This window comes from Dama dama, chromosome 16 (assembly GCF_033118175.1).
Source record: "Dama dama isolate Ldn47 chromosome 16, ASM3311817v1, whole genome shotgun sequence".
Taxonomy (NCBI): Eukaryota; Metazoa; Chordata; class Mammalia; order Artiodactyla; family Cervidae; genus Dama; species Dama dama.
Window position 1 is genome coordinate 1131276 of NC_083696.1, and position 13589 is coordinate 1144864.

At 45.9% G+C, this 13589-nt stretch overlaps 1 protein-coding gene across 1 annotated transcript in view; it reads right to left on the reverse strand.

Annotated features, from left to right (window-relative positions):
- Positions 1-13589, reverse strand: part of MYT1L (myelin transcription factor 1 like) — a 387004-nt gene that overhangs the window by 209475 nt on the left and 163940 nt on the right. The window lies entirely within an intron of this gene.

The window sequence follows — 13589 nt, forward strand, 5'->3', positions numbered from 1 at the left end:
GGGCTACAGTCCACGGGTTTGAAAAAGTCTGACACAACTAAGCAGCTGAATGCACACACACACAATGTCCCTTAAAATAATACACTTTCCACCAATGAGACTGGAAAAAGTTCAAAAGATTGACAACATCCACACACGCTACTAAAGTAATGCTCAAAATTCTCCAAGCCAGGCTTCAGCAATACGTGAATCATGAACTTCCAGATGTTCAGCTGGTTTTAGAAAAGGCAGAGGAACCAGAGGATCAAATTGCCAACATCCGCTGGATCATCGAAAAAGCAAGAGAGTTCCAGATAAACATCTATTTATGCTTTATTGACTATGCCAAAGCCTTTGACTGTGTGGATCACAATAAACTGTGGAAAACTCTGAAAGAGATGGGAATACCAGACCAACTGACCTGCCTCTTGAGAAACCTGTATGCAGGTCAGGAAGCAACAGTTAGAACTGGACATGGAACAACAGACTGGTTCCAAATAGGAAAAGGTGTACGTCAAGCCTGTATATTGCCACCCTGCTTATTTAACTTATATGAAGAGTACATCTTGAGAAACGCTGGGCTGGAGGAAGCACAAGCTGCGATCAAGATTGCCGGGAGACATATCAATCACCTCAGATACGCAGATGACACCACCCTTCTGGCAAAAAGTGAAGAGGAACTAAAACGCCTCTTGATGAAAGTGAAAGAGCAGAGTGAAAAGTTGGCACAAAGCTAAACATTCAGAAAACTAAGATCATGGCATCTGGTCCTATCACTTCATGGGAAATAGATGGAGAAACAGTGGAAACAGTGGCTGACTTTATTTATCTGGGCTCCAAAATCACTGCAAATGGTGATTGCAGCCATGAAATTAAAAGATGCTTACACCTTGGAAGGAAAGTTATGTCCAACCTAGATAGCATATTAAAAAGCAGAGACATTACTTTGCCAACAAAGGTCCGTCTAGTCAAGGTTATGGTTTTTCCAGTGGTCATGTATGGATGTGAGAGTTGGACTGTGAAGACAGCTGAGCATGGAAGAATTGATGTTTTGAACTGTGGTATTGGAGAAGACTCTTGAGAGTCCCTTGGACTGCAAGAAGATCCAACCAGTCCACCCTGGGGGAGATCAGTCCTGGGTGTTCATTGGAAGAACTGATGCTGAAGCTGAAACTCCAATATTTTGGCCACCTCATGCGAAGAGTTGACCCATTGGAAAAGACCTTGATGCTGGGAGGGACTGGGGGCAGGAGGAGAAGGGGACGACAGAAGATGAGATGGCTGGATGGCATCACCAACTCAATGGACATGAGTTTGGGTAAACTCCGGGAGTTGGTGATGGACAGGAAGGCCTGGCGTGCTGCGATTCATGGGGTTGCAAAGCTTTCGATAAAGGCTGAGCGACTGAACTGAATGAACAGCTGTTGGTGAAAGAAGGGATCTGTATAACATGGTTGGCAGACATCTGATATGATTGATTCAAATTTTGAATGATGTTCCCATCAGCCCAACAGCCCAGTGTGTGGAGATCCCTCCTGGAGAAACAAAAGCTGGGTGTCCAGGCACAGCTGCACAAGGGTACCTTCTGGAGAGACAGAGCCCTGGGCTCAAACCAAGGTCTTCTGGCCAAGGAAGAAGGCGGAATGAACTAAAGCTAAGCCAAGCTGTGGGATATTCTGCTATGTAAGAAAATGAGATGCGCCATGATATTTTGATCAGACTGATGTCCTGATTCACAATTAAGTAAGAAAGGGAAGCTGCAGAGAACAAGTTTATAGTAGTCCCATTGTTCACAAGAAAAAACTGTTTTCTATCTACATAGATACCATTGTGAGTGAATACAATTAAACCTGAACTTTTAGACAGAATGAGAAGAATAATATTAGCTTTGTCTTTACAGGCTTGTGTTTGCTTTGTTATAATCTTATTTTTTAAAATTCAAAAAACAAATCAAGTGAGGAAAAAAAAACCATTTAAAGTTATCTTCATTAATGTTTATGAATCCAATCAGAAAGCTCAGTATTAAAAATGCTAAAAAGAATTAGTCAATATTTAAACAGGAAAGTGTGTCACCTCTAAATATTCGTTGAAGTCAGAGCTTAAAGGTGGACAGCTTGTGCCGCAATAGCCTTGTGTAAGCAGGAACGAGGTGTCTTCAGTAAGAACAGCCGGCCACAGGGGCCAAGCCCTTCCCAGTCCACCTCATCCTGAGCTGGAGGGGCTGGACCCCACTCATCTGCCGCCCACAGCAGTTCACACATGGCTGCTATGAAAAGACCACAGCTTCTGTGTTATATGCACACTGTTTGAGACTCACTCAGAGCAGAGATAAATCAACAGCCTGTGACATCATAGTCAGGGCAAAATTAGACTGGCAATTACTAGCTGACAAAAGCCTAACTCAATGTATTCATAATTTTCAGTGCAGATGTCACTTTATCTTTTTAAAATAGTTTTTTTTTAAATGAGAGATGACATTTTATTGGTGAAGAAGCTACATGGAGAGTTTATTTACTTGTTGATTAGATTTATCAGTGTGATCCCTGCTGTTAGCCTTTGGGCATAAGGATGAAGAGGTGACAAAACCTGCCATTTGGCTAAGGTATGGCTTCAGCTTATGATGTGGGGCATGGTCGGGGGACAGACAGACTCTGCTAAGAACCAGCCAGCCTTGTCTATTCTGGGGCAGTGGGCGGGGCTTCCAACAGCAGCGATGGTCAGAATCAACCAAGCTGGGATGTCCAGGGCCCGCCCAGGCTTCCTGCTTCCCGTGAAAGAAAGGATACTGTAGAAGCCACGTCCTCTGCAGAAAGCGCAGGCCTCAGATTCTGGAGTGGGACTCGAAGTTGCTCAGTCTGTGACATCACGTTCAACTCTTTGTGACCCCATGGACTGAAGCACGCCAGGCTTACCTGTCTGTCGCTATCTCCTGGTGTTTGCTCGAGCTCATGTCCGTTGAATCAGTGATGCTATCTAACCATCTGCTGCCCCCTTCCCTTTTGCCCTTGATCTTTCCCAGCATCAGGGTCTTTTCCAATGGGTTCACTCTTTGCATCATGTGGTCAAAGTACTGGAGCTTACTGACTCTAAGTATTTGTCATATTTTGGCAGAGTCTAAGGGACTCAGGAGTCAGTCTATGTAATATCAGGAGATTAAGTCTGGAGAGTTATTTGAAGAAAAAAATCAAGCCTTTTCAAAGCATCGACTGTCACCCGAAGTGCTCACTATGGCTGAATCGGGAGTGGGTTTCTTGGTAACTTGGCTTAAAACTATCCTCAGCCCCTCTTCTTGGCCACAGATTCCTTTCTTTATATTTGCTGACAATTGCTAATTTATGAAAAATATAACTGGAGAGAGGCCTTCTCCCTGCCTCATGTTGTCCCGTGATTACTGTCTCGTTCAGGGACAGAATCCACACATTAGAAAATGGTACTTTCTGAATGTTTAGGATGAGGGTGAGCCTACTAATCTTACCCAAATGAGCTCATCTCCAAAGATGCTTCTATATGTTTCAGAAGATCACAGTGCATCATATAAAGTGAGTCCTAAGTGGGCTCATTACAGCCTCAAGCCTGAGCCTCCTACATCCAATTAATGTTAATCAAGCCAGCTTCTCTCGACATTCTCAAATTAGGAAAAAAATGTGGGATGAGGTACACAACACAGTAGAGAATTTAGCAAAAAAAAAAAAAAAAAAGGAAAAAATTCAGTGGAAACAATAAGTCACTTCCTTCATAATTTTCAAATGCGCTTCTTCTATGTTGTTAATTCTGCCATTTCTCTCTTGGTTAAATCCTAAGGAAAGGAATTTCCTTAAATCACCCCAGTGTAAACCAAAAGCACACAGATATCCTAAGCCCCAGATGTCTTTCCCTGCATTCTTAGCTTGACACAGAAGATGTTTAATTTTGGTGGTGGTGGTTTAGTTGCTAGATTGTGTCTGACTCTGTGTGACCCCACGGACTGTAGCCCACCAGGCACCTCTGTCCATGGGATTTCCCAGGCAAGAATACTGGAGTGGGTTACCTTTTCCTTCTCCAGATCTTCCCAACCCAGGGATGGAACCCACATCTCCTGCATTGCAGGCATATTCTTTACCCACAGTCTGGAAGGGCACGAAGAGCTGAAGGATTCTTCAGTTACGTGGAGAATCACAACATACTTTGAGTTTTCTAACCTGGTGCTGATGTGACTTAGTGAAGAAGCAGGAACGCTCCATGTTCAGGAGGGGCCTGACCCCCCAAACTGCCCCCCGGGCCCAGCACCCTTGGCTCCTGAGGCTGCTCTTCTCGACCCCCGACCAGGCGCTTGTGGACGCACTCGGCCCCCACAGACACACAGTGACTGCTTTGAGAGTTAAGAAAACAAAGAAGAATTTCTCTAAATTTTGCATCACAATATTCACCTCTTTGTAGTAGAATAAATATTTCAGTTTGGGAGGAAAGTTTTCACTGCCCCCTCAGGGCTCTGGAGGCTCCCCCAGACCCTCAGTCCAGCTTCTGAAAGCCCTCTGCTCTCTGTGCAGTGACAACACCCAAAGTCAGCACCTCCAAGAGCCACCGGCCACCTCTCTCCAGGAATCTGTCAGTGTGCGGTCACCATGCCTCCAGGGGCTCCGCCTGGGAAAGGGGGCTCCACCTGGGAAGCAGCCATACCTCCCGGGGCTGGGCTTCTGCATCAGAACGTCACCATCCCTGACATACCTGCCCCCAGACCCAGTCTCCATCTCCCTCGCTATTAGCTCAGTTAGCACCACCTGCGTGTCTTGCCCGACATGCTATGAAGTCTGCGAGGTCTTCTCTGCAGTCCGTGCACTGACACCGCCTCCCCAGAGGACGTGCATCTCTGGACCGCAGGGAGACCATGTCTCTCCCTGACGTGATTGAAGTCAGCCGTCTCTCCCCTTGTCTGTGGCTAAACCTTCAAACCCCTTCACGTGGATTCCCAGGAGTGCCTCGTTCCTCAGCATCCCTGCCATGGCGGCTGTCTGGCCCAGGCAAACCTCTCACCCTCCTTCCAAGTGCCATCTGCTCTCTCACATTCAAGTCTTCACACTCAATTCCTGCTTCCTCTGCTCCCGGACGACTTCTAGGATGTCTCTAATCCACCAGACAAGGCCAGCTCCCTCCAACCACACCATCATAGTGCCCTGTTCTCACCCTGATGCAGCACTTATGAGTGAGTGATTGAGTCAAAGTCGCTCAGTCGTTCCAACTCTTTGCGACCCCATGGACTATACAGTCATGGAATTCTCCAGGCCAGAATACTGGAGTGGGGAGCCTTTCCCTCCCCCAGGGGATCTTCCCAACCCAGGGATCAAACCCAGGTCTCTTGCATGTAGGCGGATTCTTTACCAGCTGAGCTTCAAGGGAATCCCAGCACTTATGAGTTTATTCCAATTATTTATCAGGCTGTCTGTGCCATCTAGTCGTATGTTGACTTGACAGGGTCAGGGAACTTTCCTGCTTTGCTTATCATTCTCTCTCAAATATAACACAAGTCCCCAAAAAGTTTATTGATTGAATACTGAGATGAGTGAATGGATGAATGAATGAATGGAAGAATAAACAAAGGAAAAGAAGAATAGATGATGAGTGGGTGGGTTGATGGACAGATTAATAGGGGAATGACAGACAGGGATGTTGGGTCTTTTACTCTGTGGGAAAAGGTATACTTACACACTGCAGTGCTGATGGTGTGCGATCATCAGTGCACTGTGAAAGGACCAGGAAGAAAGGGAGAAGATGGCCAGAAACATCTCTTTCAGTCCACTGTCACCAGCGGAGTGCGGGTCCAGCAGGCTTGGTCGTCTCCATCTCCTTGTGAGTGGAAACTGTACAAGCTGTGACTCCAGTGGGGAAAGTGCTACAGCTAACTCTCAGAGAGGAACCTGCTCTCCCCAGAGAGCATTTTCTCCGCTGCATGTCTCTTAGCCACCCCTGCTGAAGCCATGGTCTCTGGAGTTCAGACCGCACTGTGGTTTGAAAGAGTCAACGTGTTACCAAAGAGTGAAGAATCTGAATTCTTCCGCTTTCCACCAACAAGCCCAGATCTGATATCCAGGAAACTGGTGAAGCCTTCAAGCCTGGGCTGAAAATTTTCCTGACAGGCAGATGCGTTTCTCAGCTCTAAGTAACAGTTGCCGAGAGATTTAGATACGGCAGCCGATTCCCTACTCCGAGGACCCTGCGAGTCAGTCATGGGGGAGTCCCTGTCTGTCAACATCACCAATTTCTTTGTTGGTTTAAAATCAATACGTGCTCTTTCTCTATTCATTGCTGGTCATAAAACCTTCAATTTTAGTCAACCCGTGTAATTTTTACTGTTTAGGTTTTCCTCAGTGTTCAAAGAAATCACTAATTTATCACACACTACTTATGAAGATGACTAGAAATCAGAGCTGTCCCACTTCCCAGAGCCTCTTTCAAGCTTTCTGCCTGGACAAAAATGGACATGACCATCCTGAGTGTTCAGGCCATCCTGACCTAGGTGGTGGCCATGAACAGCGCCTCTTATCCAGGAACTCGGCTAATTCTAGCGGGAGATCACTACAGCCCAGGACTCAGGATGCAGCCCAGGAGGCAACCTCTCATCTGCCCAGGTGGGTGTGTGGGGCGACTTCCTGCAGTGGAGGGGGCTACAGGGTATCCACTCTTCTTCTGCATGTCCAGGCCTTAGAATGTCACTGTCTGGAAGGGGAAGTATGGATTAAAGTCTTCACTTTAGGTCAAAATTTTCATTGTCATTATTCAAATGGTAGCCAGCTGAGCCAACAAGAACACAGGTGAAGAAAATGCATATGTAAAATAATACACATGTAGAGGACATCAATAATGCCCAGTGGGATCCATCCTTACACTGAAGAGAAATAACTTGTAATGTTAGGCTTAAGACCAAGCAAAATAGAACACAGGAAATACTGACCTTCCTTCTATCATTATGGCAAACAGCACTATCATTTTGAGAAAAAAAAACAAAAACAAAAACAACTGTTTTCTTGATTAAAGCCACTTGCATCCTCAAGAAGGAAAAACGTGTGTGAATCATGTCAGATTTGTTATTTTATTTATTTATTTTTGTTCTGTTTTTAAGTGTAACATTTCAGATCAGGGAGACAGGATCAGTCCAAACTTCTGCATCATGTGATACAGACTGTAAAGCACAATGTGAAATATCATATAAACTAGACTGGGAAGGAAGCTCTCATAGGGGAAATAAAATACATTGCTCATCTCTCCCTAATAGTCAATGATCTGCTGTAATACATGAGTATCCACAGATTGAAATCCTAATTGAAGAGACTCCTCCAAGGCCTTCAAAACAAGAAAGTACTGGCACACATTCATGGATGTCACTGCTACGTGTAAAGTCATCTCTAACTTGGATTAAATGTTTTAAAAATGTGTCCCCAGACATTTGAAAATTTAATTCAGATTAAGTGAGGAACTCACAGTGTCTGGTCAAGGGAGATGTTTGATGTGATTTCAATTTTTTAAAATTCCATGGCTTGTTTTGTGGCTCAGCATGTGATCTATCCTGGGAATGTAAATTGGTGCAGCCGCTATGGAGAATAGTATGCAGGTTTCTTAAAAAACAAAATAAAGCTACCATATGACCCAGCAATCCAACTCCTGGGCATACATCTGGAGTACATTCTACTTTGAAAAGATACATACACCTCAGTGTTCATAATAGCCAAGACACGGAAACAACTTAATTGTCCATCATAGGTGAATGGATATATAGGCTTTCCAGGTGGTGCTAGTGGTAAAGAACCCCCCTGCCAATGCAGGAGGCATAGGAGACATATGTTTGACCCCTGGGTTGGGAAGATCCCTTGGAGGAGGGCATTTGCAACCCACGTCAGTATTCTTGTCTGGAGAATCCCATGGACAGAGGAGCCTAGTGGGCTACAGTCCATGGGGGTCACAAAGAGTCAGACCCAGCTGAAGAAACTTAGTACACACACACACACACACACACACACACACACGGACTATTACTCAGTCATAAAAAGGAAATAATGCTGTTTAGAGCAACATGGAGGGACCTAGAGATTATCATACTAAGTGAAGTAAGTCAGACAAGAAAGATCAATATCATAGGATATAACTTATGTGTGGAATCTAAAAACTGATAAAAATGAACTTATTTAGAAAACAGAAACAGACCCTCCTTTATGGTTACCAAAATGGAAATTAGGGGTGGGGATAAATTAGGAGTTTGGGATTAGCAGATACAAGCTGCTATAGACAAAATAGACAAACAGCAAGGTCCTACTGCATAGCACAGGGAACTATATTCAGTATAACAACCTATAATGGAAAAGAATATGAAAAAATATACATAAATCTAACTGAATCACCCTGTTGTATAACTGAAATAAACACAGCATTGCAAACCACAAGGGAGAATGTATCTCCTTGTCTAATATGTGCGTGTGTTTTTCAGAATCTCGGTGAGATACATTTCAGAGGTCCAGCTTCTGAGCCATGAATGAGCTTCTGGGATGTCCTGTTTCTTACTGTTGATGGACAAGGCAAAGTACTCCCAGGAGAGACACACCCACTGAACCCCCAACATGAGGAGAAGAGACAGCTCCTTAAAATATTTTTTAGAAATCCCCTAGGGCTGATCATATCCTTTGGAATGTCATGAATCCTCATTCTCTGAGGAATTTTGTGTCTTGTTTGATTTCTCACAAATAGGTTCTGGATCACATGGGCCATGACAGTCGAGTAAGTCGAGTTAGAACCCACAACCAGGGTTTGCAGTCCAATGTTGGAAAGCACCCCATAAACCAGAGTGAAGTCTGAATTCAGAAGCCTGTTCTCAAAAGGTCACAGAACAACTTTTAGACGCCACAGAATTTCTGGAACGGAAGTGTCAGTGACACACTTCAGAGAATTTAAAAAGTTACAACAAAAAATCTAAGCATATTTTAATCTGTTATTGTGAAATTCTGGTTTTAGTCTACTGTAAATTAAATGTTCCCCCATTCCCCAGGCATTATAGGAAAATAATTTTGTCTATTTAAAAATATTTTTGTCTATTTTTTTCTCAAAAGTTCAGAATTAATGTCATTTATGCTTTCTTTGCACAGCACAGATATGGTGTGATCACTGTATCTCTCTGTCGCCTGTTTAAGTTCTATTTCAGGATGATGTGAATGCCTTTCTAGATTCAGCATGTCATCTCGTGTTGTTCCCTGCAGCCATCTCTTCTAAAGAACCAATTGCTGACCTCAGATGAACAGGGGTACGGTTGAGGGTGAGGGAGGCACTTGGGAGGCTGTGCTGGCGGGCCCTTCTTCCTCCGTGAACAACCTCTGGCTGTCACTCTTGTCTTCTTGCCTGGAGAATCCTGTGGACAGTGGAGCCTGGGGGGCTGCTGTCCCTGGGGTCGCACAGAGTCGGACATGACGAAGCGACTGAGCAGCAACTTGTCCCATTGCTGTAAACGGGCACACGCGTGTGCACATCGCTCATGCTGGAGGCTGTAAGAGTGCACGTTTGGCTGAGCAGGGATCATGGGGAACACACCCTTGTCTCCGTGTAGAGAAGGCGGCAGGTGAGAGTGGGGGACTCATGGTCAGGAGGTGTGCCCAGGTGTTCCTGCTCCATCTTGTGAGCCAAATCCTACAGGACCCCACGTGCGAGAGTTGCGGCCGCCTCATCCACCACTTCGCCAGCTCACACTGGGCAAACTCAAACCTCATCATTTTCAGACGATTCTGAGGTAGAAAACCAGACCTGACCCCTGACCCTGCCTGCATCCGCTTCCTGTGGCCCCACCCACTAGGAGGCCCTGGACGGACAACTTCCGGTGCTTCCTGCCCCGCCTCATCGCCAGACCCGTTGGGCTGAGGCAGAGCTTTCCGCCAGCGCATGTGTGTGTGGCTGAGGCGACTGTGGGGGTCCCAGGGCGGCTGTTCGGGAGTGAGAAGAGCTGGGGAGGAAGGGGCTCGAGAGGCCCCACGTGGGGGTGGGCACCTAACGCCCTCTCCCCGCTGAAACTGCCTCAGGGGACCCTGCAGCCTGGCTGGCGTTTGTGGGTGAGGACATGCCGGGCTCGAGCGCCCTCCAGTGCCCGCCCCACTTCAGCCTGAGGGGAGTGTCCCTCAGCTCGCTGACCGCCGCCCAAGCCCACCACCTCAGGGAAGGACAGGTTTCTGGTTGGAAGTCTCCGACAGACTCATCGACTCTGGTTTCCGCCTGGCGGGCAGGCCGGTTGCCAGTCTGTCCGTCTGGACATGTTCCATTCCTTGCGTCAGAGGACACTGTGTACTTTGCAGCAAGAAATAGAGGAACAATTTATTGTTCATTCTACAATCCAATCCATGGTAATTATTTCAAGAAATATGAGCGAATAGGAAGGTTAGAGAGTAAAACTCTCACGCTTCATCGCTAAGGCTAGGACTCAATCAGCTTGGGGAGGAAAAGGAGGAAATGACGCTTTGCAGGTGAGAGACATGATGGGGCATCTCTGACTTGAGTCCCACGGTGACCTTCCATGTGACCTGGGAAGACATGCTGACATGCTCTTGGAGGTTGGAAATGCCCTGGTCGTGTACTTACATCTGCTGGAAAAAGTTTTCAAGGACCAAAGGAGGGAGACTGTTTACAAAGTGCTCTCCCATTATTAATGTTTCCTTAACTCTTCATGGGGTTCCCTGGTGGCTCAGAGGGTAAAGCATCTGCCTGTGATGCGGGAGACCCAGGTTCGATCCCTGGGTCGGGAAGATCCCCTGGAGAAGGAAATGGCAACCCACTCCAGTATTCTTGCTTGGAGAATCCCATGGACAGAGGAGCCTGTTGGGCTGTAGTCCACAGGGTTGCAAAGAATCAGACATGACTGAGCGACGACACACACTACACTTTCACGGGGTAGCCAGATCTTGAGGCCGCAGCTCACTCAGTGAGGAATAACGTGATGTGTGTGCTTCTCCTGCTCGGGAAACTGAATAGCCTAATGAACTACACCTTTCATTATATTATCACCACTGTAATTTTTTTCTAGAAAAAAAATAAAATGTACTAGATAGAAAATAAGGTATGCAGATGACACCACCCTTACGGCAGAAAGCAAAGAACTAAAGAGCCTCTTGATGAAAGTGAAAGAGGAGAGTGAAAAAGTTGGCTTAAACTCAACATTTAGAAAATGAAGATCATGGCATCAGGTCCCATCACTTCATGGCAAATAGATGGGGAAACAATGGAAACAATGAGAGACTTTATTTTCTGGGCTTCAAAATCACTGCAGATGGTGACTGCAGCCAAATTTCTTCCTTGAAAGAAAACTTATGACCAACCTAGATAGCATATTAAAAAGCAGAGACGTCACTTTGCCAGCAAAGGTCCATCTAGTCAAAGCTCTGGTTTTTCCAGGAGTCATGTATGGATGTGAGAGTTGGACCATAAAGAAAGCTGAGCACCGAAGAATTGATGCTTTTGAACTATGGTGTTGGAGAAGACTCTTCAGAGTCCTTTGGAGATCCAACCAGTCCATCCTAAAGGAAATTAGTCCTGAATCTTCATTGGAAGGACTGACGCTGAAGCTGAAACTCCAATACTTTGGCCCCCTGATGTGAAGAGCCAACTCACTGGAAAAGATCCTGATGCTGGGAAAGATTGAAGGCAGGAGAAGAAGGGGACAACAGGGGATGGTTGGATGGCACCACCAACGTGATGGACATGAGTTCGAGAGAGCTCTGGGAGTTGGTGATGGACAGGGAGGCCTGACATGTTGCAGTCTATGGGGTTGCAAGGAGCCAGACATGACTGAGAGACAGATCTGAATGGAACTGAACTGAGAAGATAATTCTATGAATATAATATCTCGGATTGTAGTTATCTTTGTATTTTCTGTCTTAAAAAAGGATACACACATGCACACCCACATGCACAGAGATGCACACAGACAGCCAGGAGGGCAAGAACCTGTGTGAACCCCAGGGCTGTGGGCTGAGAGCGGCCGGGCCCTGCGCAGCTCCTGCACGTGCCTTGAGGTGGGGTCTCCTCAGACTCACAGCCAGTACTTGGCCTGGACAGGTGACCTTCAGGGAGATTATGATATAAAGAGGACACAGAATATCCAGAGGCCCGGGGCAGTGGCGGTGGCCCTGGGGACAGGAAAGGGAGCCTGCAGTGCGTCCTTCCCTGACCGTGAGGACCAGTCCTGGCCTCCTCTGATGGGCAGAACATCTTTCCAACACTCCAGCCCCTTTGTGTGTGAAGCAGAGACCTAAATAGCACAGATGAAAGCAAACCACAGAACGGCCCTGTCTTCATGGCTTCCTTCCTGCTGCTTCTGAACCCGCTGCACTGCCGCGTGCTGGTCGGATAAAAAAGGTTTCCGCGGGGCTGGATTTAAATAGAAAGGTTAGGGAGACTGTTGCACAGCTTCAAAATGAAAAGAGTAGAGGATGATATAGAAAAGGCAGAGGGAACCTAATTATGTATATTTATATTGCCAGAAAGGTAGACCTGAAATGGAGACTTGGGTATAAACTTAAAAAAAAAAAGTTAGGTACATATATAGATGCTATTTGCATGCATGCGTGTGTGCTTAGTCACTCAATCGTGTCCTACTCTGCAACACCAAGGACTATACAGCCTGCCAGGCTCCTGTGCCCATGAGATTTTACAGGCCAAGAATACTGGAATGGGCTGCCATTTCCTTCTCCATGGGATCTTCCTGACCCAGGGATCGAACCCATGTCTCCTACGTCTCCCGAATTGGCAGGCAGATTCTTTACCACTGAGTCACCTGGGAATCCCTAGATAAATAGATACTGTTGATTACAATATAAATATAATATGTAAATATTTATATATTCTTATTGTGTAAATATTTATATATTCACATACAAGTATTTATATATTCTAAGTATATAAAATCTAATATAAAGTTTTCATAAATTTGCATTAATTGCATAAATTTGGCTTAAAACTGACAGTAATTTAGTAGTGTTGAAATAAGATGCACAGAGATGGCTATGCAAGGATTTTTATAAAGTGGTCACTTCAAAAAATGAATCGTTGTCTAGAGGACTTCTGTCCTTTCTATCTAGAAAATAAGGAAACCTAAATGTCTGTCCAGTCCCACCCAGCCGGTGACAAGCTGGAGTATTTTCAGGCTTATTTTCTTATGTTGACCAAAGGGTCATTTGCACCATGAGGTCAGACTTGGCAATGCCCGAATCTGGTTCTAATGAGCATGGCCTGAGTTACACAGATGCTGTGCTACTGAATAAGCACATTCAAAGCGTGTGTTATATTTTTTCAAGTAATTTTTATGATGCATTATGCAGTCTGGCTTAGAGATTAGGGTATCTTCTTCCTTTAAACATCAAGGGAACGGCTGCGATGGATGTCAGAGTCAGAATGAAATGCCTTCCTCATCACGCATGCCCGAGGTGGAGAGGGGCTGGCAGCGATGCCCGAGTACCAGGAGTGGGTGGCGTGGACGCAGCCCCGCCCTCCTGGGGCCACCTCTCAGGGCTGGTGAGAGGGACCAGCCAGCCTGCTATGTGCGGTGCTGCATCTGCTCACCCACCCCTGCAGGCACGTGTGACCACAGAGCTAGATGGGCGAAAAGGCATGTCTGT